The sequence below is a fragment of the Lithobates pipiens genome, unplaced genomic scaffold (genome assembly GCF_037356315.1).
Source record: "Lithobates pipiens isolate NorthernLeopardFrog02 unplaced genomic scaffold, aLitPip1_a1.2 Scaffold_8, whole genome shotgun sequence".
NCBI classification, from domain to species: domain Eukaryota; kingdom Metazoa; phylum Chordata; class Amphibia; order Anura; family Ranidae; genus Lithobates; species Lithobates pipiens.
Genome location: NW_027507903.1, coordinates 618717407 through 618723042, shown reverse-complemented (window position 1 = coordinate 618723042; position 5636 = coordinate 618717407).

Here is a 5636-nt window from a genome sequence, read left to right as displayed (position 1 = left end):
TTATTTCTTATTTATTTAGGATTATTTTACCTTATTTGTGTATTTATTTTACATGTATTTATTCATATATTTTATATTATATTATATATATTATATTAACACCCGGAACCCGAAACCGGAACCCGGAACTAACATAAGTAAATAAATAATAAATAACCTTAAACCCAATCCCTAATCCTATCCTTAATCCAACTCTAACCCTAATCTTAACCCTAATCCTAACCTAATCCTGACCCTAATTTAATCCTAACTCTAATCCTAACCCTAACCTAACAATAGCCTAACTCTGACCCTAACCCTAATCCTAACCCTAATCTAACTCTAACCTATCCCTAACCTAATCCTACCCCTAACCCAACCCTAACTCTAACCTAACCCTAGTCCAATCCCTAACCCTAACTCTAACCTAATCCTAACCCTAACTCGAATCTAACCCTAACCTAATCCTACTTTAATCCTAATCCTAACCTAACCCTAACTCTAACCTAACCCTAGCCCTAACCCTAATCCAATCCCTAACCTAATCCTAACCCCAACCCTAACCTAACCCTAACCTAAACCTAACTCTAATCTAACCCTAACCTAACCCTAACCCCAACCCTAACCTACTTCTAACCCTAACTCTAATCTAACCCTAACCTAACCCTTTTTTAATCCTAACCCTACCCTAACTCTAACCTAACCCTAACTCTAACCCTAACCCTAACCCTAACTCTAACCTAACCTAACCCCAACCCTAACTCTAACCTAAACCTAACCTAACCCTAACCCCAACCCTAACTCTAACCCTAACCCTAACCCTAACTCTAACCTAAACCTAATCGTAACTCTAACCCTAATCCTAACCTAACCCTAACCCTAACTCTAACCCTAACCCCTCAGCCAAACAAAACAAAATTATAATGAATAAATAATAAAAAAAGACATAAAAGATGAAAAACCTATGAACCAATGATGCAACAGATGATCGTTTTCTCTATTGACTAATAACAAAACGCAAAAGCTCAAAAACGCTGCATAAAAACGCACCAAAATTGCTTAAAAAAACGCGCAAAATAAAACCAGTAAAACGCCCAAAGACGCTACGCTCGGGTATGAATGCAGCCTGAGGCTGTTTTCACACTGATGCATCATGCTAAAAAAAAAAAAAAACGCAATCCTTTTTGAATCCTATGGGACTCCTTTACACTAGTGCGGTGCATTTTGAAAAGCTGCATCTTCCGTGCGGTTTTCAAAACCGCAGGTCCCCATTGAAAATGAATGTAAAGCCTGGCAAAAACGCAACATGCATTGCATTTGTTCAAGTTTTTTTGAGTGATGTGTTCAAGTCTCACAGCTGCATGCTGGGTAATAAGCACATCAAAAAGCATGTGCGTTTTTTTATTGCATTTTTTTTCAGTATGAAAGCAGCCTTAGACGCGTGTCAAACTCTCCCTTCCCTCGGAAGCCTGATCTGCGTTAGCAGCTTCTGAAGTGCGATCCGGACAGGCACTGCCTCACCTCCTGTTTTAACCCCTTTTTTGCCAACAAATGTGTCGCAACCGCGTTTGCGGCTCTTTCCCATTTGCTTGAAATGTGTATTGTTCGGCGGTCTCGCCTCCCAGGAACCGCTATGTGTTGGATAAAGTTTGCCTTGGGTGCGAAAAATGCGAATCGCGCTGGAAGTGCTATTAATTGTTAATGGCGCTGCCAACGCAGGAAACAAATGCACAAAAAACGCTGCAAAACGCACAATAAAAACGCACAAGCTGGAACGCAGCAAAATGCCCCATGAGCTACTTTGCCACATTTTTCAGAGGTTGAAACCATTAAGCCGCCCTAGGTGTGTCGCAAGGAAAAACGTGCGTTTTAAATGGCGAGGTGCGAATGAGGCCTTAGGGCTGAACAAAGCCGCCATTGTTCAATGTATGATAATGCGTCCCGGGTCACATGTTTATGATGGTCAGCTCCATCTAGTGGCCAAAATGCAGCATTGGTACTGATTGTGTATTTCAAGAAAATATCAAATTATGACCACTAGATGGAGCTGGTGATCACCAGAATTAAACATATTACACACATTGTGGGGAATATTCGTTACGCTTTTTTTTATAAATAGATCCCTTCAAGTAATGTTAGGGCTCAGTCACACGTGCTTTGCTCTCTGAAGAGTGATCTGTGTTTGGATTGCTCTTTTCATTCACTGTCACTGTCTGCGTTTATCCCTTGAGCCCCGCACAAGCTGCAACCATTTTCATTGCACACATTCAGTGGGCACTGCGCCAGCCAAAAGCAACCTGGGGTATTATTCCTGCCGTGGCATGTGTACACTCCTGGCCAATGCCTCTGCAGCTAAAGTTGGAGAGGGTGGGGGGTGGTAAAAGCGTGGGTCTACCATGACCTCAACCTCACGTGTGAATGGCCCCTTCAAGTAACCCCTCATGATGGGCACAGCAGGTGTACAGACCCGGGAACTCAGTGCAGAGATGGTGGGAACCCCTTATAATGGGCACAGCAGCTGTATCAACCCAGGAGCTTAGTGCAGGGATGGTGGGAACTCCTCTTAATGGGCACAGCAGGTGTATGGACCTGGGAACTCAGCATAGGGATGGTGGGAACTCCTCATAATGGGCACAGTGGGGGGGGGGGTACAGACCCAGGAACTCACTACAGGGATGGTGGGATATCCTTATAATGGGTACAGCAGGTCTACAGACCCCAGAACTTAGCACACAAATGGTGGGAGCTCCTCATAATGAGCACATCGGGTCTACAGAACTTAGCACAGGAATGGCGGGAACCCCTCATAATGGGTACAGCAGGTCTACAAACCCCAGAACTTAGCTCAGGAATGGTGGGAACTCCTCATAACGGGTACAGCAGGTCTACAAACCCCAGATCTTAGCATAGGGATGGTGGGAACCCCTCATAATGGGTACAACAAGTCTACAGACCCCATAACTTAGCACAGGAATGGTGGGAACCCCTCATAATGGGTACAGCAGGTCTACAGACCCAGGAACTCAGCACAGGGATGGTGGGAACCCCTTAGAATGGGTACAGCAGGTCTACAGACCCCATAACTTAGCACAGGAATGGTGGTAACTCCTCATAATTGTCACAGCAGGACTACAGACCACAGAACCTAGAACAGGAATGGTGGGAACCCCTCATAATGGGTACAGCAGGTCTACAAACCCCAGAACTTAGCACAGGAATGGTGGGAACCCCTCATAATGGGTACAGTAGGTCTACAAACCCCAGAACTTAGCACAGGGATGGTGGGAACCCCTCATAATGGGTACAGCAGGTCTACAAACCCAGGAACTCGGTACAGGGATGGTGAGAACTCCTCATAATGGGCACATCAGGTCTACAGACCACAAAACTTAGCACAGGAATGGTGGGAACTCCTCATAATGGGCATAGTGGGCCTACAGACCTGGGAACTCAGTACAGGGATGGTGGGAACCCCTCATAACGGGCACAGCAAGTCTGTAGACCCGGGAACTCAGCACAGGAATGGTGGGAACCCCTCATAATGGTCACAGCAGGTCTACAGACCTGGGAACTCAGCACAGGGATGGTAGGAACCCCTCATAATGGGCACAGCAGGTGTATAGACCAGAGAACCCAGTACAAGGATGGTGGGAACCCCTGTGAGAGCCTTTGGCATTCAACGCTTCCCTCGACACGCACCTATTACGGTACCATACAAGAATACAGTATTTTCCGAATTATAATACTTCAGGAAAATACTGCTGTATGGCCACTAGATGGAGCTGACAATCAGAGGAATTAAATGTGTTAGATAAATTCCAGGGATTACGCAGATTATGCAGATACGGGGGGAGGGATATTTTTTTTTTATTAGCATTTTTTAATAAATAGATCCCTTTAACTCCTTTTTGATACACTGAACCAGAGCGAGGCGGCTATGGCCATTGAAGTCGGAATGGCCAGTCTGGCCATTGTCTCCAGTACTATCTAGGGTTAGTGATTGAATTGACTCGTTGCCCCGGGGGCTTCACACAACGTGTTATGGCTGAGAGAGGTGCAGTGATTACATTTCATGGTGTACAATTGCCTTGTCTGGAATGTGAGATAAGCTGTTTGTCCAGGTGAGGGAGGTGGCATTGTATTCAGGGTCACGCTTAACCATGTTAAACCGCCCTGACTACTAATTAACATCTTGTTAGTGGAGTCAACGTCACTAATGAGCGAGGAGTGATTCTCCCTAGGGGGGCGCTCACGCTTCTCCAGACGTTACACTTCTATATACAATGCAGGAATCCGATTCGGTCCTGTGGGTCCAGATCACGTGTGTCAGGGCCGCAGCTGATCGCATCTGTAGGAGGTGCGGTGCGTTTAGGTCAGAGGAGGGGTTACATTAATCTCAGCCCTCCAAAAAAAATCTCCTTGTTTAAAAATTGCCTTTTATCGCTAGGGCGGGAAATGGGCGATCTAATGTAAAGCTGGCCGCACACCGTGCAACATTCGAACGTTCGTACGGAAATTCAGGGAAATCGTTTATCGGAGCGTTAAGGGACTGGCCAAATATCTGGTGAAAACCCAGATTTTTTTTTTGATCTACAATAGATCGATCGATTTTGGGACACATGTGCTGTGTGTGGCCAGTAGGGGGAGCTACTGATTGTGCAACACTGTGGTTGGTTGTACAGTGCTGATGTCATCGGGGGCTGTAAATGGGTTGAACTATGTGGGGCCAGTAGGGGATGCTTCTGATTTTGTAACACTGTGGTTGGCTGTCTAGTCCTGATGTCATCGGGGGCTTTAAATGGGCTGAGCTATGTCGGGCCAGTAGGGGGAGGTTTTGATTGTACAACATTGTGGTTGGTTGTACAGTGTTGATGTCATCGGGGGCTGTAAATGGGTTGTACTATGTGGGTACAGTAGGAGGAGCTACTGTTTGTGCAACACTGTGGTTGGCTGTACAGTGCTGATGTCACTGGGGGCTGTAAATGGGTTGTGCAGTGTGGGACAAGTACTGGGCGCTTCTGATTGTACAACACTGTGGTTGGCCGAATGGTGTCAAAGTCATCAGGGGCTATAAATGGGCTGTGCCCTGTTGGTCCAGTAGGGGGAGCTTCTGATTTTACAACACTGTGGTTGGCTGTACAGTGCCAATGTCATCTGGAACTTTAAATGGGTTGTGCTGTGTGGGGCCAGTAGAGGAAGCAAATACTGTGGTTGGCTGTACAGCGTTGACATCATCAGGGGCTGTAAATGGGTTGTACTATGTGGGGCCAGTAGGGGAGCTAATGATTGTGCAACACTGTGGTTGGCTTTACAGTGCCAATGTAATCTGGGGCTTTAAATGGGTTGTACTGTGTGGGGCCAGTAGGGGGAGCTTCTGATTGTACAACACTGGTTGGCTGTATAATGTTGACGTCATTGGGGGCTTTAAATGGGTTGTACTGTGTGGAGCCAGTAGGGGGAGCTTTTGATTTTAAAACACTGTGGTTGGCTGTACAGTGCTGACATCATCGGGGGGCTGTAAATGGGTTGTACTATGTGGGGCCAGTAGGGGGAGCTTCTGATTGTACAACACTGTGGTTGGTTGTACAGTGCTGACGTCATCGGGGGCTGTAAATGGGTTGTACTATGTGGGGCCAGTAGGGGATGCTTCTGATTTT